General features: G+C 30.4%; 1 protein-coding gene across 1 annotated transcript in view; it reads left to right on the top strand.

Moving 5' to 3' along the window:
• The first annotated feature begins 6,532 nt into the window (after positions 1 to 6,532).
• Positions 6,533 to 13,872, top strand: part of LOC113398313 (acid sphingomyelinase-like phosphodiesterase 3a) — an 80,145-nt gene continuing 72,805 nt past the window's right edge. Inside the window, exon 1 of the mRNA XM_064215345.1 lies at positions 6,533 to 6,644. The gene's annotated coding sequence lies outside the window, so the exon portion shown is untranslated. The remainder of the gene's footprint in view (positions 6,645 to 13,872) is intronic.

Here is a 13,872-nt window from a genome sequence, read left to right as displayed (position 1 = left end):
GACATATTTAAGGATTAGGTTTTTATCACGGTGATGAGGGGGTTAAAGTTTGTATAGGGAAATCAATCATTTCTAAATAACGAATATCAAATTCATTATAATTTAACATTTCGTTAACTTAAATAATGTATGTGAATTTTTGACCAATCGGATTAATCAGAAGATCTTTACTTACCACTGAGATATTAATTTGTTGTAGATACGCTATAAATATTATAAATGCAAAAATACCTGTAGTCTGTTATAGATCTGTTAGGCTTTCAATGAACACGTTTTGTCGAAATTTGGTACAAGAAAGAACAAGATTTTTAATTCATCCCTTGAGGCGGTAAAATCAGAGATTAAGGGTCGTGTGCTGTAAACTTTTATAAATATAGCGCGGTTAAAGCCGCGGTTTTAGATAGTTTAAAATAAATGTAATATATTTATTTACATAATAACATAACATAAACAGCCTGTAAATTTCCCACTGCTGGGCTAAGGCCTCTTCTCCCGTTGAGGAGCAGGTATGGAGCATATTCCACCACGCTGCTCCAATGCGGGTTGGTGGAATACACATGTGGCAGAATTTTGTTGAAATTAGACACATGTAGGTTTCCTCACGATGTTTTCCTTCACCGCCGAGCACGAGATGAATTATAAACACAAATTAAGCACATGAAAACTCAGTGGTGCCTGCCTGGGTTTGAACCCGAAATCATCGGTTAAGATGCACGCGTTCTAACCACTGGGCCATCTCGGCTCACATATATTTATTTAATTAAATTGAAAACGTTTAATATATTTTGTTCGGTGAAATTATAAAGCTTTATTGGTATAGTATAAAAAAAATACGATTTAAATTTTCTGAAGCACGTTCTAACTAATACTACCAAAATAATATGGACACGCATTTTTTAATTAGTAAACGAATTACATATAGAAAAACGAAAGCATTACAATAAAATTCATATGAAAATGATTATTATGAAAAAAAAATAATAGGTTATAAAATTAAATACACCGAAGTCTATCAATTATTACAAAAGCATCATATTTTATTAATCACATACGAAATTTGCCAATAAGTCTTTTGTAACAAAGGACAAAATTGCTTGATGAATAAAGAGCGTAAAAAAATAAAATGACTCTAAATAGAACGTTGTTAATAGAGGAAAGTCGGATCCGGTCCGGTCCGATTTAGAAAAGAATTATGGAATAAAAGGCGGTGGACTGGAAGTAACAGATGTAATGTTTTCCTTTACAAAGTTTTTCCAATGTTCGTTGTTCGGACAATATATGGTTATCTTACTTTTTAGATTGAAATATAGCATTATATATATTCTTGAACTTTTTTTTAAAGTCATATCGAGATGGCCCAGTATTTCAAATATTTGTATCTCAGACAAGAGCCACTGAATTATCACGTGCTCAATTTGTGTTTAAAATAATTCTCGTTCTCAGTGGTGAAAGAAAACATCGTGAGAAAGCCTGCACGGTCTGTGCAAAAAAGGCTGCCTCACGTATATCCAATTCAGGTTGCATAGGATTGGGCGTGCGTAAAGCCCTTCATGTATACCGTTATATAAATAAATAATCTAAATATATTTTTATAATAACCAGCTGCTCCGTGTATTTTTGTTACTGGTCCACTCTCAGGGGTCATGGCTTATATCCTTTCTCAATAAATGGACTATATAAAATAAACAAACTCTTTGGCTGTATATAATTGTACCTTTTTTTTATTTAAGTAGACGGACGGGCAATGGGCTACCAAATGTTAAGTGGTCACCGCTGCCTATAGACGCTGTCACCATAAGATATACTAACCATTCCTTACATCATCGATGCGCTATCAATCTAATGACTAAGATATACCTCTAACGCCTGTAATTATCATACTGGCTCGCTCACCCTTGCAAACGGAACACACCAATACTAATACACCAATGCGGTTAGGCATTAGAATTACTGATATGTGGGTGGTACCCAGACGCACTTAACCAAATTACTATTACTTACATGGTGGCGGATTATCTGATGAGTGCTTGATACCTACCCAGACGGGCTTGCACAAAGCCCAACCACCAAGTCAATATTATAAAGATGTTAATTTTGTTAATGATGTTATGTTAAAAAAGCACGGATTGAAATCCTTATTTAAATAGCATGAAGTCGAGATGGTATCCAATAGATATTGGACAACATCACATACATTACTCTGATCCCAATGTAAGTAGCTAAAGCACTTGTGTTATGGAATTCAGAAGTAACAACAAACACACAGACCCAAGACAACATAGAAAACTAATGAACTTTTTCTACATCGACTCGGTCGGGGATCGAACCCGGGACCTCGGAGTGACGTACCCATGAAAACCGGTGTACACACTACTCGACCACGGAGGTCGTCAGGTATAACTAACTAGTCGTGATTTAGTACAATGATATTATACAAGTTAATCAATAACTTAAAAAATAATTATATACCCTAGTATATATGCATATTATTACGAAGTTGCGTGACTGATAATTATCACACAATATATTAGGGTTAACGAGTAACATGATTAATCCAAAAACATAGTATTAGAACCTTATTTAATTAAATACAGAAACTTTTTTAAAAAATATAAATACTATATAAAATAAATAAATATAAATATAAAATAAAAATACTAGAAGTATCGATTTTGTAGTCACACCCTAAAATCATTTTCGAATTTATATTTAACTACCTGTTCAGCACAGTTTCAACCACGATGCTGCTCCACTCTCGTGATTAAATAGCTCTTCTGAGATCGAATCAAAATATACTTATCGTAATAAAATTCATCAAAAATTGGGCTATCAAAATATCCAAAATAATATTTCAATTCCAAGTGGTAGTTCCAGAAATTAGCGCTATTGAACAAAACATAAACATATTCAGATTTATTATAGCATACAGTAGACAGACAAGCATGAAAAAAGCCTTTATAGTCGAATCTATCTCATCCTATATACTGGCAAATTCACATTGGCATTGTAAGAAATATAAACATTTATCATAACACCAATTGTCTGCCAAAAGAAGTTTATAAGATATATTTTTAATTGCACTTGCTTATTTTCACCTTATATATATATATATATATATAACGAAAACATGGTCAAATAAAAGTATTATTTTAAGCGGAATATCTGATCCGTTTATATGATAAGAAACGAATACTACACAATTACAACGTACTACTAGAAAAAGAGCAATAAATAATAAGGATCAAATTAAAAGAGCTGAGATTGAAGAATAAATAAAGTAATATTCAATAAAATAAAATATGTTGGTTAGCTAGCAATTTGTTATTTATCAGGCGCAAGTTCTTGATTCGAAATCCTATATACTTATTAAATAACATGGCCTGACTGACTGATTCGTCATCGCCGAGCGTAACCTATTAAAGTTAGGACCATGAAATTTTGTGAACAGGATCTTTTTATTGAGTAGGAATTCACTTAGGAAGGAATTTTGGAAATTATACCTTAAGGGGGTGAAATAGATTTTGAAAGCTTGTATGTAAAACATTCGAAATGATAATTTTAATAGTCAAATAGTTTAAAACATCCTTTTAATATTAACGTCAAGACAATTTCCTATAATTGTTCAGCTTTCCATTGTCAAGGTGCAGTGACGTCAACCGTAATCCATGCAATCTGACATATTAAACCTTAGATTAATGTCCTGTAATTGATAGCACTCACACATGTGTGACTTGTGTCTGACGTGCCTCCCATATTTCACACATAAGGCTCTTATAACTTATCAAAATATATGTATGTTCTGTGTCGCAACGATAACATAAATAAATGTTATACATATAAAGATGTAGGCAAATTATATGATAAGCTTCAATTTAAAAAAAAAGACTCTATTTTAACTGTAAGTAAAAATGTTTTAAATTTTCCACGTCGAATGTTCTGTATTCGAATGTAATTCTAATTATTGGGATTAATGGATTTAACTTACGAAAAAATAATTACCATTAACAAAAAATATATGAAACTATATATATATATATTTGGTATATATTATACCACGGTGCTATTTCTACATTTGCTCTTTAAAAAACGCCAGTCCATCAAGTAGAATGCCATTAATAAATGATTTGGGGTGTGTTCATCGATCACGTTCGAGCTATTAACATTCACGTGCCTCAATATTGCAAGGGAGAATATCATGGAAAAGATTCAGTACGTTTGAATATAATGTCTTACAGTGTGCATAGGTCTCTTCATGTCTTAAAAGAAAAGACTCGGAATTCTTTGCCATTTCAGATTTTTATTTCACGTAATTGTAAATTGTTTTCGTTTACAACTTTTTTAAAAATGGAAATATATGACAAGTACAGGTTATAATCTGTTTAACCACTTTATGGTTCGAATATTACGTATAGTATGGATGCAATAATGTTCGATCGATCATGTATTTTCAAATGAACTCCTTCCAGCAATCGATTTTATTTTATTCGGCCACGCTGTTCTAGTGCGGGTTGCATATGGCAGAACTACATCCAACGCGTTCTCGTTTTCAATGTTTTCCTTAATCTTCAGAGTATGAGATAAATTATAAATACATTGTACGGCCAGAATGGTATAAATATATATATTATTTAATAAATAAGCTATATTAAATGAATCCTATAAAATTTAAGCTTACAGTTTAATCTCGAATGTGTTTTCAATTCCTTTGAAATGTACTAAACTGATTACAGATCCGAACAGCGCAATTACGTTACGTTACGCTTAATCCGAGCTATCTGTTGGATTGGATCTTAGAAGTCTATTTCTTATTATGATCAGTACAATGCGACTGCAATATTTTACGTTATATAATGATTTTTATATTTCTTAAGAATTTCTTAAAACACAAAGTGATCGAAAATAAGGATGAAATAAGGACGACTTGATGATTAAAAAGTAAGCCACGATATCCACCACATTGGAAACTAAGATATATGTAGTTATACTGGCATACTCACCCTTCAAAATTAGAGGAGGTTTTAAGCATTCCGAATTGATATTAAGGAAAATCGTTCCCTTAAAATCAAGTTGGGTTTTATAGTGGCTGTAATATACCCATTCATGTGCATAGTCATATATCAAAAATATATTTGAACTAAATTTTAATATAAGATTTATAACCTATGATATAATTATAATGATTATCTATTTTGTTGGAAGGGCTTCGTGCAGATTCGTTTAAATCGGTGCTCACCATTCATTAATCATTCTACGGCCAAACATCAATATCTGTATAATTGCTGCGTCCCAGTTTAAGGTCGCCATCACTATGATTAGCAGCAAATTAATGATGTAAGTGAGTTAATTTTTTTTTCCAATCAGATTATTTAACCATTTAACACACGTATAGAAGACAAAAATAAAAATTAAATTCATATTTATTTACTAAAATTTTAAATACTTTGACAAGAGAAAATAACACCATTTCCGCTTTTTTGCGCTTTCAATACTTTTGAAGATGTTTTATTATAATTATATAATAAGTATACTATCCGATGGTAAAATAATCGAATTCTGGCGATCTTAAAACAAAGTTTGTTTAGTCTCTCTGGTCACAGTTACATCAAAGTTTTTATTTGTTATAATCATTGCTTTTCTTTTGTATATTTATTTAATCGTACAATATATTAAAGTTTAACCTTTAGGATGCCCACGTATGTTAAATGGTCGTGTATTCATATTGGCTCATTACATTAACAGACGTTCTTGGTACATAACTTTACTAAAGGACACTATCGTTACAATGTTAGTGTTGAGTTAATTTTTAAATGACGATTTTATATTTAGTAATAAGGAAAAAGGTTTCACTTTATTTAATAATAATATGTTATTTTTTTGTATATTAGTGCGCATTTATTAATAAACGGATTATATAAATAATCCGTTTATTAATAAAATAGTATTATAGGTATTGAGTATTATATTTTGATGAAAAAATAGAAGCTCTGCCGGATAGAAAATATTATTTTTAAAATTCGAACTCACTGCTTAAAAGCTATCCAGGATTTAAGCTTATATTTTCAAACAATGTTCTAAAAATATCTATGGATAATAAATTTAGGAGATAATTTAAGAGAACCAATTTTTATGTATAATATGCTTATTATTTATTGACTCATCTGTTCAAACTCGCTGTTTATATTTATTGTAATATGATTTCTATTGTTGTAGCTCTAATTATGTCGTAATTTTTCCATTTAATATTAAATCAGATTAAGTTTAGGAATTAAAAAGCAATTTAGCTGTTTTTTTAATAAAATTCAATACTAAATTATTATAGATTTTCTTAAGAATTTATATGTTTTTTACACACGTACATAATATTTTACCGTTCAAATTATAATTCAATCATTAAATTAATCAAAAATACAATATATCGCAAACAAAACTAACAAGGGTTAACAAAAAGTGATAACAAGTGAACAGAAATGATGCCAAAAATGATAACGTAAGTGCACCATCATTGTGGGGGGACGCTCCTTACCTGTTATTCGTCGCCCGGACGTCGTGGCGAGCGGACGTGTCGCTGCTGTTATCGTGAGTGCGTGTAGTGGTTTCGTGATTTATGTACTGACTTGGTGAAACTCAACGCGCGGAATATAAAAGTGAGAATTTTCTTATGCTAATGCCTTTTTGTTTTGTACTCACCGAGATTTTTTGATTTGTTGTGTCGTTCATATTTTATTAGTTCTTGCCTTTGAAATAAATCACGTTTTGTTTTGGAAGTTTTATTAGGAAGATTTATAGAAAGGGGTTATTTTGTAAGGAGCTCTGAGAATTTAAATTTATCAGGCACAATTAAACAGTTTGCCCTTTGCAAATACAGACGACGTAAAATTAACAAATATATTATTTTTAACTAGTATATTAGCGACATCGGTTGTTTTAGAAATATAAAAATATATTATATCATGGGTTTTTAGTTGAGCGGAAAGAAAGTTTAGTAATATATTTTTACCATACTCTTTAACGATACTCTTGTAATACTCGGAGCAGCTACGTCGTAGCTAGTTGATTTCTGTAGATGTTCTACGAAATGTAGTAACGAGTTCTTTGATATGAGATATTCTAAAATCTTTTTTAATTATTGTCTAATCATCATTAGCTTAATAATTATGATTTTTTTAATTAAAATTAGTTATAAGATTAAAATTGATGTAACATCATAAAATATAATTAATCATATTACGATTTTAATTTGGTTTAAAAAATATGAACAATTCAATGTTAGTAAGAATTTATGGAGCAAGGGCGAGACATTTATCTTTATTAAATTTAGAAATTTAAACATTGTATTAATCTCAAAACTAAACGGTAATTTCTTAGAAATTCAAGTACTGGCCAGCATTAAATTTACTTACTCACTTTGAAAACCGAACTCTGTTACCTTGTTAGTAATTTGCGCTTCGCTGTCTTTAGAGGATTAGTGGTTTTCACACCTAGTTTAAATTCCAAATTAACATGTGTATTCAAATACTCGTAAATGGCTAACAGTTACTTTGTTATCGTAATCTTATGACACATTTTATATATTCGTATAAGTGAATATTATATTTTTAGGTTAGTCTTAATTGTGTGACGTAATATTGAAATATATATATTGCATATTAAATGTTATTATACTCATTAAAAGATATATATTATTGGGAATAGTTTAATATAATAATATAATAAGTATTATTTATAATTAAAAACGTGACTTGTTTCAACTCGAATTGGCATGAGCTTTAAATCTACTGTTTTATATATTTTTACACAAGAATATTCTATGGCACGTGTATAATAATTCCAGCAATTAATCTTTATGAAAATTAATTAATCCATAGAAACGACCCGCCGACGATTATAATTTTATCTTATTGAAGCAGTGAAATATAATAATCCTTTTAATTTCATCATCTGTGTCAAAGTCTAAAATTTTTTTCGTACATTTTGTGTTTTGTGTCAACCCAGAGTTAATTACATTTTGACCTCTAATTAGAGCAAATACCGGAATTACATAGAGCGCTCGTAAATTGGTTTTTGTTATCTTCCTATTCCAAGCAAACAAACTTTAGAAAATGGTTTTAATATAAGACTAGTTAAGACTCCAATTTCGAACGAGCACAGTTCGAGTTTTTCACGTCATTGTTTCTTTTAAATATTTTTAATTAACATTTATAAAAACAGCAATTCAGCGCCTGATGTTTTCTAGACAAAAAAAAAAAACATGGTTTAATTTAAAAAAAAGTATTGCAATAATTTCGTCTAAGTCTAACTATTGTGTCAAAAATGTAAATAAAAAGAAAAAAAAACGTTTTTGTACTTTGGCAAGGTTCTTGCGTAATATTTTTCATTTCATTTTTTATTGTTCAAAAACAACTTTAATAATGAAAATAAATGAATAGCAATCAAACAACTTGAAGTTAAATGTTTGATACCAATTGTTTGAGAGTATAATCAGTCCCTTATACATTAAGAACAGATGTGTTTTCGCAGACTTATGTAGACCTTTTTGTGGAATCATTCGTCGATAAAATTCTCAATCTAAGTTACTTTAAGCACGAGTTGTTTTACATTAGTTATAAGCACTACACCTATTACTCTCAGTAGTGCCTATCTCTACTTAAACATCTGATCCTTGGCTTTGATTGACCTGCTCACACAGCAATTTAGCTTTATTTGTATACTAAATGAACTACCACAAGCTTTGTATTTTGTAATAGTACAGAAAGTGCACAAGAGTAACACAGACTAAAGTATCTAATACTTGTTCCGAGTGGATATCGACCGCGAAACCATCAGCAATGAAAACATTGCCAGTATAATAGATAGTCTAGCCCATAACGTACATATTGCAAGTTTCAATGTGATCATAACTCCCTTTTTATAATTATTAAATTGAATTCTATTTGAAAATATATTAGAGCCATTTTTGAGTGTCCAGTCACTTTTATAGTGTATTCTTGTTTTTCAACTATTTACAATTATTAATAACTGAATTTGTATTAAAGTGGTTCTTGCCGGTCTTGGTCAAATGATGGTTCAAAAGTGATCGTACAAATCCACTCGAATACATAGTATATTGATTTGATTACTTTTTTAGAGCTTCTTGGCCCAGTTTTATTGAATACATTACATTAGAACGCTGATCTTAACTGATGATTTCGGGTTCAAACCTATGCTCTGTTTGAGTTTTTTAATTAATCTCGTGTTCGACAAAGCCCAGCACGAAAAAGAAAGTACTTTTTCGTGGAATTTTTATACTTTCCACAATTCTTCCTTATTCTCATTAAAACATATTATATCGTAACTAAACTAATATTGTATACTTACATATATCATAATAAACGTATGCGTCAGATGCTACAATATAACCATCACATACATATGTATAATATATATATATATGTTTGTACATTTCATTATAAATGTAGACAAGAGACATAAATTCATAGATCTTGTGGTTGATGGCACACTGATGGTAGCTATGAAGTTTGCTCTTTACAGTAACAGTGTTTATACGGGATGATGACTTCGTTTCGAAAATATAAATTATGGTCTAAAACGAAATAATATCAGTAACAATCATTTTTAAGCTTCTTATAAAATATTTAATTATTGACTATTTGTAGTTTTACGTTAGATATAGAATAAAGGTCTATTTGAAAAATTATTTAGCCAAATTGTTACGCTTCGAAAGCAAATTAGATTTGAAGGATCCAGTCATAGGCATAATAGTACCATAAAGGTCCTTGAAGATATTAATGTAGTCCATCCATGAATTATCAACGCGATTTTCACACTTTTGGGATAAAATGTTATATATATGATAAAATACATTTCATCAAAATCATACAGAGCGAAACCGCACATAAATACTAGTTATTAATAGAGGAAAAACTTTTCTCTACTATGCTTCTAATGAATACCAACGTGGGGTTAGTATAATTGATCCTATTCAAATCGTTATACTACTAAAGGTCGCCCGCAATTCGCTGCAAATGTGCGTTGCGAATCGAGTTGATGGAAAAAAAGTCAAGGTAATCTTTTCATTATTCGTTCCTTTGTTTACATTTTCAGCGTTTTGATATTTCTTTCTTTTGAATGTGAAATAATATTTCTAGATATCTCTTTTTGAATTCGACCGTTTGTTTAAATATTGCGATTGTACTTTTGCATTTTATATATTGTACTTGTAGTATGGTACTTTTTTCTAACTTAATTTTAACCCTGTACTGTTAGACTTAGTAAAAGCAAAGTCTCGTTTACTTTACTTTTTCTTGAGTATTTGATTGCATCATATAGTATTACAAGAAGGATGTCTAGGCGATTTATTCCTACTTTGAATTTGGATGTCAACTAAAAAAAGAAATTCTTAATTGAAATTATTATTGAATTTACATCAACATTTTTAGAACCAATACAAGATTTACATTTATTAAATCAAAGTTCGGATAGATTGATTATTATGAACGTAAAGCTATACAGAGCCTTGGGATTTGAGAACCTTCGTTTCCTAATGTAAGGGACGCACTTAGGAAGGTTTTGTGAAATTTTGATTGTGAGGGCTTTAATTTATCATCAATTTCATCCAATCAGCTCGTTTAAAGTGTCATTCTATTTCGCACACCAAGACAATTAATGATATATTATTTTACCGGATGATAAAGGTTAGTGCTGGTAAGTAATTTGATGAAAAAATACGAATTAAATGTATTTTTTGTAAAACCCATTCAATTAAATTCAATCCAATTTCATATATTTTATAAATGTATTTATCTTTAAATGTCTATCACTATTCTTTACGTGTGCAGCTGGACCGAATTTGATAAAATCTTTGGTGTGTGCTGGAGGGAGTCTCTGTTATTTTAATTGGACTCTATAGGTGGCACTATAATGTTTTTTTATGTCATAGGTAGGCTGAATGGTAAATAGGCCATCTGACGGTGGCCTGTCCGAAGTGATCAACACGGGCAAATTACATTTAAACTGCAAGAAATGTTATTAATTCCTCATATCACTAATGCACCACCAACTTTGGGAACTAAGATATTTTGTCCCTTGTGCATGTGACTAGCTCACTTAACCTTCCAACCGGAACAAAACAATACTAAATTTCGATGCTTAGCGGCATGTTGTGTGATGAGTAGAGCCGACGGGTTGCTCGAAGATCTACCACCAAGTAACTTAAAGATATTACTTTGAAGTTTGTACATGATAATTAGTAAGTTCGCTCTAGTCACACATAAATATAATACACTCCTGACAAACCAACTGTAAAGACGGGTTGAAGCGATAAACTGCTAACTACCTAAGCTGCAGCCATAACGATTGTTTAAACTTCTCAACACAAAACGCTGTAATACGCACACGTACACTGCTGACAATTTTGCATTTCTCACACGATTCAATATCTTAAATGAACAGTGAGCAACAAAATAAAATCATGAAACAATTATTATAAAATGTAATGTAACTTTTTTTAATTTAACCTAAGTGATGATGGGGACTGTACGCTCTTATTAATAAAAACCGACTACTTCCCAATTATACATATATTGAAAACAGATCAGTTGGATTTTGAAATAAAGAAATACTAATCCAATTTATATATTATACTATATAAATTAGTTCGTCAGACTGGCAAGTGATTCACCTGAAATCACTGGCTACCAACACTCATATACACTGGCACTGTAAGAAATATTAACCAGTCCTTGCATTGCTAATACTCTACGAACCTTAGGAACTAAAATGTTATGTTCCTCGCGCTGTAGTTATAATGGTTGACTCACCTTTCAAACCGGAACTCAACATTACTAAGTACTGCTGTTTGCGGCTAGAATACGTTATTAGTATATAAAATAATAATATACAATATAGTACCCAAAAAGTGAATTTAACTCTTTAAGATTTTAAAGACGGTGAAACACGTTGTAAAGAACGTATACGAAAGTATGTATGGACTATTTTGTGTCTAACAATTTTCTTTATAATTTATATAATATATGTATGTATGTGATGTAGTTATATGATAATATAACCACAATAGATTAACTGTATAGGCAATCTGGTGATGTGTAACTCGCTTGTTCAATCTTGACCCTTTGAATGATGTTGTACCCGGTGCTATTACAAGCACAATGTGTCTTGAAAATAGCTTAACATGTTATTAATTACTTTAAACTATCAAAAGTATTAAATATATTAATAATTTATTTTGTGTAAATGTATTCTGTATATTTAATTCGGGTGTCCAAGTAAATCTTAAGATATTTTACTACGTTGACAACCTGAATAACCTCTACAAATAACATATTAGTATTTAAAAAAAAAAAATTGTGTTAAGAATAATGGCCCGCATAAGCTATTTTATCGCTTGAAGTATCTCTACAGAACTCTTTTGATAATTTATTAAAAAACATTAAAAATTAGAAAAATAAAATGTTGATGCCTAATTAGTATGCTATGGTAAATATGTGAGATTTTTTTTTAAATATTGATTATGATGTTCTCTTAAGTCTCGCCATTTACACTAAAACGAGTTCGGACACAGGAACTCTTCCAATCGTATCGGATTGCTTTCCAATCATATTATGAGTGAGGGAATGTAGAGTGCATTTGTATTTGCGCACACAATTGTTCTATAATATATCCTGCATAGCTTTCTAATCTCCCTTGAGGTTGGTCGCCGTAACGAAATGATTGTACATCATATATATTATAGTTACCAATTTCTGCTCTTCACGATAGAATAAGGGCCTACATAAAATGGTTTTTTTCACTTTATTGGGCGCCCGTAGACCGTACCAATTCGCCAAAGTTTCATCACAATTGAATAAATAGTAGGAACGCACAGAGAACAAACATACAATTTTTAAGTTATCCAGTTCAATCGAGGTATGTTCAAAATGTTTCCGGTAGTCAGTTACTTCCCGTTGACCTAGAATAATTAAGTTTGGCAGACCGCAATGTCATACAACGTAAGTGTAGAAAAAAACCATAAAACCGTATTTTTTTTGTTTCATATGTGGTACTGAACCCTCAGTGAACGATTCCGATTCACACTTGTCCGATTTTAATTTTCTTAATAGATTATTTTTTTAATTTCCCTTAAAACTATGCGCTTGTTAGTACTAATGAGAAGCAAGATTTGTCATCAAGATAGTCACTGCGCCTTAATTACCAATATAAGATCTTATAATTGAAATTATAGTTACTGAGCATGTGAATCTCATAAAACTAACTGTTAGTTAATCTGCTTCTGAAAACATAGGTTACATTCTGTTATGCAAATGTAACTAAAATTGGTACTCATTAACTTATAGAACTTGAACTTTGTTAGGTTAGTACGTACATATATTTTGGTAATTATAATTTTTTTTTTTTAAATGAATAATTCAGAAGTTATGTTAGGGATGATAATTATTTTAGTATTGTATTTATTTTTATAATAAACCAATGATAGAACGTATAAGTAAATTATTATCGTATCTGTTATTATGTAATTAGCTTAATTATAAATGATTAATTATACGATGATGGTGACTGTTGGTAGATATTCTGAGCTAAAAGTAAGAAAAAGTTAACGAGTATTTTGTCATAGTTTTTTTTAATGTTTCACAAAAACATTTTTCGCTATATATGTGTAAGAGAATATGTATGTATGTGATTTTATTTCTTTTTTTTTTTTATTTACTTTCATTTTGAACGCATACTTACTTTTAATAACCTTTCATATACGGTTTGAAGTTGGCTCGAGGAGAGCGTAGGCGTGTTGGGCTCACCGTTTGTACAATTTAATTCTGTTATGTAATAAATAATTTATATATGCGTATAGGTAGTACTGGA

Source organism: Vanessa tameamea, chromosome 7 (genome assembly GCF_037043105.1).
Source record: "Vanessa tameamea isolate UH-Manoa-2023 chromosome 7, ilVanTame1 primary haplotype, whole genome shotgun sequence".
Classification (NCBI taxonomy): domain Eukaryota; kingdom Metazoa; phylum Arthropoda; class Insecta; order Lepidoptera; family Nymphalidae; genus Vanessa; species Vanessa tameamea.
This window is presented reverse-complemented; position numbering and strand designations above follow the sequence as displayed.